General features: G+C 42.2%; 1 protein-coding gene across 1 annotated transcript in view; it reads right to left on the reverse strand.

The window, feature by feature from the left end:
* TGIF2 (TGFB induced factor homeobox 2) overlaps positions 1-7,616 on the reverse strand; it is a 42,130-nt gene extending 34,514 nt beyond the window's left edge. Inside the window, exon 1 of the mRNA XM_089514050.1 lies at positions 7,597-7,616. The gene's annotated coding sequence lies outside the window, so the exon portion shown is untranslated. The remainder of the gene's footprint in view (positions 1-7,596) is intronic.
* Between the last annotated feature and the right edge of the window lie 7,477 nt (positions 7,617-15,093).

Below are 15,093 nucleotides of genomic sequence, written 5' to 3' on the forward strand. Positions count from 1 at the left end.
ATGGGAAGTCAGTCCGAACACAATGATGGGATTGCACATTATTGTGTGAGAGGTGCTCACACACAATTTTGGACAATGGCAAGCTATTTTCGGGCAATAGGAAGTCAGTTCAAATGCAATTCGAATTCACATAAATTCGCTGAACTAGTGAATTCACATGAATGCGTTCTGGCCCCACTTTCTTTTTATTCAAAATTAAGAGAAATTCCTCCCGTGTGATAAACTCTATTGCCTTTCCTTGAGGCCCCAGTGGGGCAAGTCACATTCTCTCAGCCTCAAGAGAAGGCAAGGACAAACCTCCTCTGAACCAGTCTTGCCTAGGTTTGTCAGGAAAAGTACCAGTTGGGAGGTGGAGAAAACTTCCATTATTTTTTTTCCTTCAGGGGAAAATATATACATACTTTTTTTGACTTATGGCGACTCTAAATGAAGCCTAGGCAAGATTGGTTCAGAGGTTTGCCCTCTACTTCCCTTGAGGCTGAATATGACTAGATAAATACATAAAGATATATAGATATCCCCCACTAGTCACATTCTCTCAGCCTCAAGGGAAAGCAACAGCAAAGCTCTGAACCCATCTTGCCTAGGTTCAACCTAGGATCACCATAGGTCAGAAACGACTTGAAGGCGTGCAAATGCACCCGCAGAAGGAGTGGTTAGGTTTATTGTTGTTCCAAGACTGTGATAAAGCAGGGGGTCAGAAAAGGGTGACCCTTCAGGACATGTCCCCCATTTCAACCTTCTGTCCAGGAGGAATTCCCAAATGTCCTCCATTTTAAGCACAACGAAGAAGCATGGATTTCTATCTTATTTGAGTGTATTGAGCTTTTATTTGGCCATGGCCTCCATTTTTCTTGAGGGTCCTACATTTTGAGATGCCTTGTAGTTAGGACATCTGATCACACTGCAGGAGAAGAAAAAAAATCACCACAACCAATGGATTGGCGCTTTCTTTTTTTATTGCAAGCGGTACTTTTGAAAACTTGGTGCTCCCTTATTTCCTCATCTTGTAAACAAAGATGTTGTGTTATTCTATCAGGCAACAGTCCTCTCCATGCTTACCTGGGAGCATGCTTTCTTGAGTAAAGGAAGATTTTAACCATGTATTGCATACATGCGACTAATAAGAGTTGCATCTGCAGAAATAATCTAGTTTGATATCTCTTTAACTGCTATGGTTCAGTGCTATGGAATTCTGGGAACTGTAGTTTGCTGTGACAACAGAGCTCTCTGATAGAGAAGGCTAAATCACAAGGCTAAATACTTTGTGTTGAACTTCCAGGAAGGAGAGCAGAATTCCATAGCATTAAGCCATGGCAGTTAAAGTGGTGTCAAACTGGAATATTTCTGCAGTGCAGATGCAGCCTTAGCCTTATCTGTCAGAGAGCTCTGGTGGCACCACAAGCTACAACTCCCAGGATTCCATAGGATGGAGCCATGACAGTCAAAGTTGTATATTCTTTCTGCAGTGTAGTTGCAACCTTGGAAGCCTCTTAGTCACAGCGTCTCCATAAGTAAAAACAAACCTCACCAAAAATAAGACTTCTGAGTATCAATATACAAACTGATATTCCAGACTAACCAGGCTAGGTCTCCCAATCCTCCCTTCTGAATAGATATGCATAGGTTTATACTGTTAAACCCAGATTTTCCTTTCACTGAGACATTTTAGCAGAGGTAAAGTATGGTCTGGTCAAGAGAGTGGTGATCCTACAGAAGCAACACCTCTGGAATGTTCTTAAAAGATACGAGGGATTTTTTTAAAAATGATTTTCATAAACACTATGCAATGTTGATTCACAAAAAGGTTGTTTTTAAAAGGAGTGGATACCTTACAAACCTTGTCCCAACATAGCTGCAATCCAGTATAAAGTGATAGTGCTCCCCAGCATGTTTATTGAGAAGCAAGCCCTCCAAATTTCACTGGGATTGCCTTACTAAATAAACTTGGGCCCAAGCCTTAAACTCTATTGGAATTTATGAGGCCTGAGCACATCTTATTCCATGTAAGGCCATGGAGTCTATGTATGAAATCAGACAGCAAGAACTTGCTACAATTCCTCGAGAAGGTAATAAGGTACATATTACCACACACACACAACATGTCTGTAAAAATAAAAAGCTAGGAAGAGAAGAAAAGGACCTGCAAATTTATTCTTAGTCTACACCTATTGCTCTATCATCTGCATTATTGCTCTTGGTCAAAACCTTATCAGCCTAACAATGTTTTGTTGTTGTGTGTGCCTTCAAAAGTCACTTATAGCAACCCTAAGTCAAACCTATCACAAACCTTTGCCTTCCTTTGAGGTAAAGAAAACATAGGTGTTTATCACACTGAGGTTATTGGAGCTAAGATCAGGGGTGAGTGCGGGTCGGACGATGCAAATTGACGTTTAACGCTGTGTATTTTCACACCTGGTTCCTTTCAATAGCTGTTTGTGTTGTGCTTCTGCAGGGCTTCCAAACTGAATCCTTACTGGCTCCTCATTTTGGCGAGTTCGCTAAATAAGTGTATTGACGGGATTCGCATTGAGGCTCGGTTCGAATTCACTGCTGATTGGTCTGGTGTGGAATGCCAGTTTGCCTGTGCTCTGGAACAGCACCACAAAGCCCCTGGGTTGCAAATTTCCCATGATGCCGTGCTGCAGTTTTGCCCCATTTGTTTCCGGTGCTCCCCCCTGAATGAATGCCTTCACGTTTTAACGTGGACAGGAGACATGCAGGCGAGGAGGGGAGAGATTGGAGGGGGAGAGAGAAAGGGAAAAGAGGGGCCAAAGAGAGAGAGAATGGGGTTAGTAAAGTTTCTAAAGGACTCTTTGGGGGTGGGGGTGGGGGCAGGACGTCCTCCAAAGTGGGGCCAAGGTGGAGGCAGGATTTTCTTCCAAGTAGAACTGCAGTTTCTACACTGGTTATTTTTGCAGTGAAAGAAATTTATTATTGTTGTTGTTGTTGTTAATAAATTTCACTGCATAATAATAATAATAATAACAACAACAATATTTTGCCGGTGGGTGATACACTTGGATGAAGCAGAGAGCATTTACATTCCCTATCCTTCACGTGAGGCTAGGGATGGAGATCCAGATGACAGATCTGAAGAGAAAGAAAAAGGAGGCTGGAGGCAGAGATGGCACTCCCAGAATTCCATAGCCTTGAGCCAAGGACCACACAACAAATTCCAACTCCCACAGTAATAATAATAATGATAATAATAATTTATTATTTTAAAATAATAATAATAATTTTAAAAAATAATATTAAAATTAATAATAATTTAAGTTATTAGTTTCCAGAGCTCTCTGGCAGAGAAGGCTCAATGTCTCAGGACACTGCAGTTCCCAGAATTCCATAGCACTGAGCCAGTACAGTTAAAGTGAAGTCAAACCTGATTATCTCCCCAGTGTGGATGCAACCTAAGAGAAGGCAACTGCTACAAAGGGAAGGAGAGATGTAGATGGAATAGATGAGGAGAATGACAAGAGGATAGATGTAGATGTAGATGAAATGGATGGGGGCTCTGACACGGAGGACCCTTTGAATTTGGCTGCCAGGGATGGGAAACTAGAAGGGAGAAAGAAAGGGGAAGCTGTCATTCCCGTGAAAGTGGAGCCAGGCTCCCTTCTTCACCCCAGAAGTACAAAGGTTCAGGATGCGTCCAGAGCCTCACTGAGCATACGCAAGGGTCCCAATTCGAATCGCTGAATCCCCCATGGTATGCACCGGTGTGGAAATACAATTTGCACTCACTCCGCTTTGCCTGAATCCGAATCATGTGACTTCCTTGGATTCGATTCCCCCTCGATTCGGAAGGGCAACGGATGGGCAACCAGGTGTGATAAAACAGTCACGTTATAATGTCAATTCACATCGTTCGACCCGCACTCACCCCTGATCTTAGCTCCAACAACCTCAGTGTGATAAACGCTATATTTTCCCTGTCCATCACTTCACTCCAAATTGTCCCCAAACCATTCTACCCAATTCCTAGTATTCCCAAACCATATTTGGAAAACTGTAGAAGAAAACAATTATTAGAACAAATTTGGGGCAAAGAAGCATTAACGAACACACCCATGATTTTTCTGCCCTAAAACTCCGCTTCTGTTCAAATCTATTTTTCCTTTAGCAATAGTACTTACTGTACACTTTAGGGTTTTGTTACATGTATTTGTTTGCAACCTGGAAGTAAGTCCCTTTAAAAAAAAAAATAACATCTTTATCCTACTCTCCTTAAAAGTTCAATACAAAGTATTTATTTCTCTTCCCTTCTCAATATACACACATAATCATCATCTGTGTGGGCTTTGCATTATTAGGTTAGGCTATGCTGCAGTGAAATCAGCTCCACTTGTGATTCCCTCAGTCTGAATGCAGTCACTAACCCAGGCATTGTCAAGTCAAATCTTGGAAGTATTGTGACCTGTCAGGCAAACTTCTGGCATGCACAAGGAGGCAGGGGGGCACCATCCTTGGGATCTGGACTCTAGAGGCAACAGGTCTCTGGGGCACTTGGACAGTGGGTGAAGGAAGGAGCAATTCATTGCATAATAAATCACCGGACCTACCACAGAACAACTATAGTGCCTGTTGCTAAATCTGCCTATTGCTACTCATTTATTTTCTCATAAATTCTTTTTTGATCTATTTTCAATGTTTGGCCCAGTACATACCCCTAAAAATGGTCAGACTGGATGCGGCCTGTTTCCCTCCGGAGAGACATCACAGCTGCCAAGCCATGTGGCATCCCTCCGGAATAAAAAGAACCTGGAAAAAACAGGTTCTTTTTACGGTGCCCAGCACACGTCATGAGTTGGCACGCTGGTGATGTACGCAACATACAGCGTATATACCCTTATGTCAAGAAGGCAGTGCCTGTGTGGATGGGACGCCACTACGATGCTGCCACCATCCTATGCAAGGGTTAGGGACTGTGCAGTTGGTGCATAGTTCCTAATCGTAGTATCACTGGCAGCACACTGGTTCAGGGCCATCTGTCCTGGGCCTTTATCACTCTATTAAAAACCTTCTTTGGAGGTTTTTAAACAGAGGCTGGATGGCCATCTGTTAGGGTGCTTTGATTGTATGTTCCTGCATGGTGGGGGGGTTAGACTGGATAGCCCTTGTGGTCTCTTCCAACTCTACGATTCTATGTTAAATTGAACTTCAAAATGTGTTTTAATAAAGCAGTAAAAATTCATTGACCAGTTGGGGGTAGGGGCTAACCATACATCTTGTTGTGTGCTGATGCCAGCTCTCAGTGGTCCTGAATGCAGGATGCAACATATTTTAAGCAACAAAGGCTGGTTCTGTGAGAAACTAAGTCAAAAACAGCATATTGTATTTTGAATCAGATCTAGACTTAGCCCTTTTTAAAATATGAAGGCTAACTGCACTTTTATTATGGAGAGATGCCCTGTACCATTAAAAGCTACATAATAAGAATTATTATTATTATTATTATTATTATTATTAACCTTTATTTATAAAACGCTGTAAATTTACGCAGCGCTGTACATACAATCTTTTTAATTGGATGGTTCCCTGCCCTCAGGCTTACAATCTAAAAAGACACAACACAAAGCGCAGCCAGCACTGCAAATAAGCTGTTATTTCTCTTCTATCTTCACATACCTACAATAAATGTACTATTGAAGAAAAGATCCAACTTTTGAAAATACTTAAAGGGAGGCCTTTGTACAGTGGACCCTTGGTATCTGCCAGGGTTTGATTTGAGGACCCCTTCTCCATGGATACTCAAGTCCCATTAAATCTAATGATGTAGGGAAATGGTTGCCCTTAAATAAAATGGCAAAATCAAGGTTTGCTTTTTGAAATGTATATATTTTCAATCCGTGAATGGTTGAATCCATGGATAAGAAATCCATGGATATGGAGGGCTGACTGTAGTTTCTTGTAGCAAAAGGGTCCTGCTGAACCTTCAAGATTAACTAATGTGATGAGCATGGGAAGGGAGGAGGCTACTTCACCACGTGACATGAACACTGTTCATAAGGAGTGCTGTGTAGAGCTCTTTGTCAAAATTAAAGTAGAAATTGAAAGCAAAAATACCAGTAGTGAGAGATTCAGAAATCACAATATCCAGTCATTAGAGGTCTACAGGTCCATGAATGTAGCTATAAGCTGGTGTTCCCATCACCAGATATCAAGCAAGAGTGTTGAAATGTGAGTGTGCACATGCACAAAACTTTGCATAGATGAGCCAACAGAATGGCTTTTTAAAAGCCCAGGTAGGGTGTCCACAAGTGGTTGGCACAAAGGAAGGAAGGAAGGAAAGGAGAAATAAATGATCCACAAAAGAGGATAATGGTTCACATAAAATTTGCATGTGCTAAATTATATGTAAAAATGGAAATATAAAAATAATTACTACAGTTTAAGAAGAGATAAAATGAGTAGAATTCAGTGACCTATAAAGGCCTTACATATGGTTTGGGTTACCAAACTTTGATCCCCGAAACTTTTTGGACTTCAGCTCCTAGCATTCCTGACTCTTGGCCAATCTGGCTGGGGCTTTTGGGAGTTGATCAAAGGCTGGGAATCACTAGACTATTTTAAAGACCTGTAGTCCTGGGAACTGTAGTTTGCTGTGACACCAGAGCTCTCTGACAGAGCAGGCTAAATGTCTCCCAAAACTACAGTTCCCAGAATTCCATAGCACTGAGCCATGGCAGTTAAAGTGGTGTCAAAATGGACTATTTCTGTAGCATGGAAACAGCTGTAGTGTAATATAATCTGGTTCATCTTGTTTTCATTCTTATAGTTCTTTATTTTTAAATAAAATAGGGGAAAATGTGAAATTAACATCAGTCCCTACCACATAACATTTATTGTGTTCTGTGGAAAAGGTGGAGTAACAAGAAAAAAACAACCTACTTTGAAAAATAATGCAAGGACTACTAACATAATTATACCTTTGGTTCAGTGAGTAACATTAACTCGTTACTTCTGAGTACTATGAGGGGGCATTTTAAGTGATGTTTGAAAACAAGCAAGAAGTTGCACATTACCAAAGAGTAATATTTTTCACAGGTAACATGGAATGCATAATGAATTACTTTTTCCTTTAAAGATGCATTTATGCAAGAGTGAGCAAGTCCACCATATGTGCTGCATGTGATGCCCACTCGCACACTCGCACACATTGTTATGGCTATGTAATGGCCTTTAGAGTCTGAGAAGCATTTTCACTATGTTTTGGGGTCTTTTGAGGCATTTTAGGTCCGGGAGAGGCCTTCCTCTAAAACAGGAAGTCACTAAAAACGGCCCAGGCACTCCCAGATATGTGGCACAAATGCCCCATTCCCTTGAGACATTTTGGGGGCAACATTTGATTATTTAGGGGGGCATGCAATGGAGTGTGTTCCCCTAAAACAGCGGTTCTCAACCTGTGGGTTGCAACCCCTTTGGGAGTCAAATGACCCTTTCACAGGGGTCGCCTAAGATATGCTTGCCATATCCCGGTTTTAGCCACGACAGTCCCGGGTTTGGGGCCCCTGGGATTGTCCCGGCCCAGTTTTGGCTTTTTGTCCCGGGCCCTGGGCCCCCGGCGGCCACTCATGCGCCTCCGCCACTCACCGCAAGCCCACAGCTCCTCCTCCTCCTCTAGGCTTGGCCACAAGAGGAGCTGCAGCATCTCCAACTGCCCACAAGGGGCAGTGTCCCAGTCCCAGAGGAGGAGGAGCTCCAGGTAGGCCTGGGCTGCGCAGGGCTGTGGGGCGTCAGGGAAGGTTGGGGCCACCTCCACCGCCATTTGCCGCACTTTTGGTGCAGCGGCAAAAGGCCTTCTAGGCTTCTCCACTGCTTCGGGTCGGGGGGTTCAGAGGCCTCCTCCGCCACTTGCTGCGCTTTTGGAACAGCAGTGGGGGGGAGAGAGAGGCCTTTTAGACCTCTCTGGTTTTTTGGGGGGGAATTGGGGCCTCCACCGCCGCTTGCCACATTTTGGCACGGCAGAGGCGAGAGGCCTTTTAGACCTCTCTGCTGCTTCGGGGGGGGGGGGGTCTGGGCTAGGGGAAGGTTGGGGCTATCTGGGCCCTTCTTATTTCCCCTAGTCTTCTTTTTCTTTTACTCTTCTTCTTTCTCCTCCTCCTCCTTTTCTTCCCCTCTTCCTCATCTTCTTCTTCCTCCTCCTCCTCCTCCTCTTCTTTTTTCTCCTCTTCTACTTTTTCTTCTCCCCCTTTTCATCTTTTTCTTCCCTTCTTCCTCTTGTTCTTTCTCCTCCTCCTCCTCTTCTTCTTCCCCTCTTCCTCCACCTCCTCTTACTTTTATCTTATTTTTCCTTTTCTTCTTTCTCCTTCTTCTTTTTTCTCCTCCCCCCTTCTTCCTCCTCTGCTGCTGTTGTTGTTGTTGTGTGCCTTCAGCTCCTTTCCAAGTTATGGCAACCCTATAGAGTTTCCTTGGCAACTTTCTTCAGGGGGGGTTGCCTTTACCTTACCCTGAGAGGCTGAGAGAGTGAGACTTGCTGCCCAAAGTCACTCAGTGGGTTTCCATGGCAGAGCTGGGATTTTAACCCTGGTCTCCCATTGTCCAAGGCCACTACACCATGCTGAACCCTCCACTGCACTTAAAGGTTCAGTACTCAGTTATTCTTTGTTATTGTTTACCTTCAAGTTGTTTTCCTTGTGGAGACGTTTAAGCAAACCTATCCTGGGGTTTGCTTGGCAAGATTTGTTCAGAGGAGGTTTGCCATGGCCTTCCGCTGAGGAGGCTGAGAGAGTGTGACTTGCTTGAGGTCACCCATAGGCAGGGAATCAAACCCTGGTCTCCAGAGTCCTAGTCCACCACACAAAGCTACATCCCAAACTTCTATCCAGGAAGAATGTCAAAATGTCCTCCTTTTGAGCATGCCTAAGAAGCATGTGTTTATATTAATGCTTTTTGAATTTATTAAATTTTTTTGTTTAGTTGTTCATGTCCTCCATTTACAAAATATGTCCTACATTTGGGGCTAAATTTTGTCCTACATTTGTCCCGGTTTGGAGGTAGACAGTTATGGCAATCCTAGCCTAAGACCATTGGTAAACACATAAGAACCGAGACAAAAATAATTTTATGATTGGGGCTCACCACATGAATGATGTTGAAGTGGAATCTCTTTTCCTGTAGTTTGACTCCACTGTGTCAGGTCCTATTCTCTAGCTTATCCCATTCTCAATATAACACCTCTTCTAATAATTTAAACAGGGCTATTTTATCACCTCAACCTTCTCTTCTATGGGCTAAATATACCCAGCTCCCTAAGTCCTTCATAATATTGCTATTGATAGCAGTCTGTTTATTGAGCTACTGAATTTTTATAGGGGAACCAGCATGGTATAATGGCTTGAACTTTGGACTAGGGCCCTGGGAGACCCGGGTTCAAAGCCTCACCCAGCAATGGAACCCACTGGGTGACCTTCAGTAAGTTACACTCAGCCTCAAAGGAAGATGACAGCAAGCCTCTGAAAAACCTTTCCAAGAAATCCCTTTCATAGGATTGCTATTAGTCAACTTGAAAGCACATAACAACAAAAAATCTTTCTGGAGAGAGCTTCTAAGCAGAATTGAGCCCCTTTTACAGTTTTTTTCCTTGACAGGGGTGGACACCATTTTAAAACATCATCCACAAATCCTGACCATTCCTCTTGACTTGCAGCTCCTTCTGTTAAAAGCCACTGACTGTCATGGGAACAGGATTAGATTCTGAATTTTGCTTCCTGGGGTGTGTGACTTAATTATCTCCATTGTGCGGATTGATGAATCCGGTTAAGACTAGTGGGAGGACTGGGCACAATTAGCTAGAAGCTACCAAAGGTTTGAAAGCTGGGAGATCTAGAGAAGGAAGAGAGAGAAAGAGACCCTCCTCACACCCCTCCCATCGCTTTAGTAGGGAGAACAGAACTGAATGGTGTGAACAATGCCTAGCAAAGGTGAAGCAAAGCATGGGCACTTCAACCTTTTCATCAACAAGTGACCTAAAGAGATTCAAGAGCCTCCGGCAGTAATAAAAGATACTAATTAGAAATGTAGCTGTGGCAGCACTCCTCAGCCAAGGTTTTAGGGAAATGGACTGCTACTGTGCAGCCTTGTCCATGCTTGCAAGTAAATGTGCCTTGCAGTGTTCACTAGGAGCCTATTCTGATATAGGCCACTATTCTAGGTGCATTGACACACAGAGAATTGCCCACCTCTATTGGTTTTGGTTTGGTTTTTAATTTTAAAAACAGCTGTTTTGTCCTTATTGAGTCAGGGAAAGATGGAGGGAGACTATGGCCCCTCCCTTAAATACAAACAAATGGAAAAAAATAATACATAAATAAATAGAAAGTAAAAAATGAGGCAGCTCTAAGAAAAGGATACCGAAAGTTACAAATTGATCTGAACTAACCAGATCAGTCCACCATTGATGGAGGAAGGTAAGCCAACAGCTAAACTTGAAACACAACTACGTCAGCGTGACAACCCTTCTCCTCAGCTTGGAAGTATTGTAATTGATTACCATCACTCATGCAGTTTGTTACCATTACTTGTTGCAGTATTAACAAAGGACTTTATTGAATAATTTGTTTTGTTACTTTTCCATTGGGAGGCTTTAGGATTGATAGGAGAACATCAAATAAACCTTCAACTTAAAAAGTATCTGTTATAATGCCCTTTAAAATTACTGTGGGAGAAATACATGAAGTGTGCTATCCTATTGATTTTCCTGGGTCTCTTAGCAGCTTTTCCTAGCACTGATCATGGTAAGGAGGCACTGTCTTGACACAGGGCTTGTTCCAGCAAGTAGCACTGTTCAGTCTTATGGCTATTAAGCTATGGCTATCTCACTCCCCATGTTTTTCAATATCTACAGTGGCTCCCCCCATATTTACTGGAGTTAGGGGCTCTGGACCTCTTTGAAAGTGGGGATACTGCAAATAGTTTTTTTTACACCTGAGATAATACCTCTCTAGAAATCTCTAGGTCCTCCAGAACAACTCTATGGTCAACACCCACTGGAGGCTGACCGCAGAAGTGCACTGGATGACTTAAAATGCCGAGAGAAATGTTTTCTCTAGGAATCTGTAGGCCTTCCAGCATGACTCTATGGTCAGCTTCTGACAGAATCATACTGGAGGACCTAAGTAGAACATATCAATCAAATCTTTTACTCAGATCCACAAAAGTCAAAATTGCAAATGTGGAGGGCTTACGAAGCCATTGGGTGAGGTCACTAGGCATTTTGGAGTTGGGTGTCATCAGTACACAGATGACATTCAACTCTATTTTTCCTTGTCATTGGAGCCAGCAAGGGTTGTGCAAGTGCTGGATCAGTGCTGTGATGCATTGGATTATACCCAATAAAATGAACTTGAATTCTGCTAGGATAGAGTTTCTGTGCCTTGGTGACTCTCAGGTCTGGAAATTGGATGAACAACCTGTCTTGGATGGGTTTCCACTCTTCCAAAAAAGCAGGTGCATAGCTTGGGACAACATCTGGATCCATCTTTGTCACTGGACAAGTGCACTCTCTGGCTCAGAATGTATGGTGCCAGCTGCACCTGATTTACCAGCTAGGAAATGATCACATACCAAAACAGGGCATGTTGGTAATCATAGGTGACTGGAATGCAAAAGTAGGAAACAGAACAGAACCAAACATTATAGAAGAATTTGGCCTAGGATCAAGACATGAAGCAGTGGAGCAACTGATGGTATTTGGTAAAGCCAACAGCTTGTTTATTGCAAACACATTCATCAGACAACCAAAGAGGCTTCTGTATACATGGAAAAAATAATATCAAAGGTCCAGGGAGTCAGCATGCTGTAGTGGTTTGAATGTTGGATTGTGAATCTAGATACCATGGGTCAAATCCCTGCTCAGCCAAGGAAACCCACTGGGTGACCTTGGGAAAGTCACATTCTCTCAGCTTCAGAGGAAGGCAAAAGCAAACCTCATCTGAACAAATTCTGCCAAGAAAACTCCATGAAAACTGCCTTGGAAGTACCATAAATTAGAAACTACTTGAAGGCATACAACAACAATAAAAATAAACTTAGTCCTCGTCACTAAAATCCATGCAGCACATGACACACACACCCAAACTGGTTTACAACAGCTTGCTAGACTAGGAGTGGACAGAAGCTAGATCTGCATCCATTGGTATATCTCTTAGTGCTCTGCAATAAATCAGCAAGGATTTCTTACTCCTACTTACCAACCTAGACTTAATAATGGCAAAGACATGCCTGTGGAACTAGAATTCAAAGACACAGCTGTGTTAGTCTATAGAATCAGTATGTAGAGAGATCTTGTAGCACCTCTGAAACTAACTAAAAGAAATAAGTTGGCAGCATGAGTTTCGTAGACTTCAGTCTACTTCCCCACTAGTTCCTTGTGGAACTAAGGCAGTGATGATGAACCTTTTAGAGACCAAGTACCCAAACTCAAAGACATTCCCATACTGGGTGTTACCAGGTGCCAGGGGGAAGGAGGGAGAACGGGACTTCTGGGGGTGGGACTTCTGCCATCCGGGGGCAGAACTTCCCCGGACACAGCTGAAGGCCTAGGAGGGCAGGCAGAAGAAGAGAATCAGGCGCATACTCTTCCCCTGCCCTCCCATCACTCTGCGTGCCCTGAGAAATGGGTTTGCGTGGAGAGGGCACACATGGCATAGGTTCACCACCACAGAACTAGGGTATATTTGTCTGGAATTAAACAGTTGTTCTGATCTTGTCCCAGTATTTATTCTGAGAATAACTCATAGCTCATTCAGTATCAGAACCATGGCTTTGAATAAATAAATAATAAAACTTTTATTTATATCCCGCTTATTTGTAAGAAACAATCAAAGCGGCTTCCAACAATTAAAATAATACAGATGTACAGATGCACTATATCCAAAGTCTAATCTTCAACAAAAGCATAACAAGAAAAAAAATAAACTACCAAAGACCAAGGAGAGTTGCAACCAACACAACTGGCCTTGCTAGATCAGACATCATACTCAGCCACAGTCCTGAGTCAGCAAGACTTGAGCAGACCTATTAATAATGGGGTCCTTTGGAGGTTTCTTATTCATAGGATCACAATAAGTCAAACCTGACATTAGACCAGTGTTGCCAACAACTTAAGGCTCGAAAATATATCCCCGGAATGTTTTACCAAAATCCCAAATCCCCGGAATTCCCCAATATTTATTATTATTATTATTATTATTATTATTATTATTATTATTCAGGCAAAATCCCAGGAAAGAAAGTAACTGAATTCCCCAGATTCCGGGGATTTCCCGGAAATTGGCAACACTGCATTAGACAATACTATACCGGTAGTTAAGACCCTTTGTTGTTTGTTAACAGCCCTTGAGTAGGCCTCAAATCATGGCAACTCTGTGAATGAGACATCTCCATTCCTCTTTATCCTCAACTACTCTACTTAGGTCCTGTAAATTCATTCCCATGGCCTCTCTGATTGAGTCTATCCATTTGGCATGTGGTCTTCCTCTCTTTCTGCTTCCCTGTACCTTTCCTAGCAGTAAAATCTTTTCTAATCTTTTGTGCTGGCCAAAGTAGGAAAGCCTCAATTTTGTCATATTTCCTTCCAAGAAGAGTTCATGTTTGATTCATCCATTTATTCATTCGTTTAGAATATTTATACCCTGCTGTTCTGCCACAAAGACTCTCAAGGTGGCTTGCAAATTGTTAATGTGACAGTTCCCTGCCTCAGGCTTACAATCTAAAAAAAGATGTGACAAAAAAGAAAAAGGCAATGGCAGTGGGAAAGGGGATCAAGTCCAGCAGATACTGCTGCTTCTTCTCTCCCTTCAAGGCCAGGGTAGTGGCAGTTGGAATAGAGGGAAGGCCTTTCATCTGTCCAAACAAGGGGGGGGGGGGGAATCCTGCACAGCACTTTGCTTCTGTATAATTATGTGTTCTAGGCCCCATTTGTTTGACTTTTTGATGGTCCATGGTATCTTCTGCATTGTATCTTCTCTTTTTGATGGTCCATACCATGGCACTCTTCTGCACCACATCTCAAATAAATGTATTTTCTTTCTGTCAAGTTTCTTTTTACTGTCCAGCTCTCACATCTGTACATAGTGATGGGGAATAAAATAATTTGGATGACACTAACTTTACTGCTCAGCTGTATATTTTTAAACTTTACGATGCTGCCTAGTTCCTTCATGGCTGCCCTTCCCATTCCTAGTCTTCTGCTTATTTTCTTTATTTTCTTATTATTATTTTTCATTAAGGCTCTATAGGTTTGTATATTAATCAGATATCACATTAATAAAACAAAATACAAAAAAAAGGTACAAAAGGAAACATTATTCCTTTTGTAACACCCTTGCTAGGCTGCTAGATTGTTTGGAGCAAAACAAACAGTTATAAAAGAAATTCCAACCCATTTCCTATTATTATTATTTCCTAGACTGTATCTTGGATCAGCAGTGAAACAAATTTCCAAAACAACTATGGGAGGAAGTGTTTACAAACTCCTGTAGAATCTTCACCGACAAACTAGAGGAAACACTGTAAAAGGTATTTTCAATCCTCAATATATATGTGTTTCAAGGAAATGGGCTATTAATGCTTGTAGTCTGTTTCCTTATAAAAAGATATAAAGGAATGCTGGCACTTTTAAGATTAAATGAGAAAAAAGTCGAGAATAAGCTTTCATCACATGCAACTGATGAAGTGGACTGGTGTCCATAAAAGCTTATGCTAGAAATTTCTTTTTCTGTCTCCAAGATAATAAAGGATTCCTTTATACCTTTTTATGCAGAGACAGATGAATACCACTCTGACACTGAATACAGTCAGCCCTCTGTATCCACAGCCTGCATCCAGAGAATCAACAATCTATTGCTTGAATGCATACATACATGTATATTTGCAAAAGTCAAACCTTGATTTTGCCATTTTATGTAAGGGACACTATATTACTACACCACTGTATATAATGGGGCCTTGAGCCTCCACGGATTTTGTTATCCACTGGGGGTTGTGGAATCGAACCCCAGCAGATACCAAGGGCCCACAGTACTGCATTAATCTAGTTCTTAACAGTCATTCCACCACAATTACATTGCAGCTAATTCCACACTGTAA

Source organism: Sceloporus occidentalis, unplaced genomic scaffold (assembly GCF_023333645.1).
Source record: "Sceloporus occidentalis isolate IW3139 unplaced genomic scaffold, rSceOcc1.0.p SCAF_3, whole genome shotgun sequence".
Taxonomy (NCBI): Eukaryota; Metazoa; Chordata; class Lepidosauria; order Squamata; family Phrynosomatidae; genus Sceloporus; species Sceloporus occidentalis.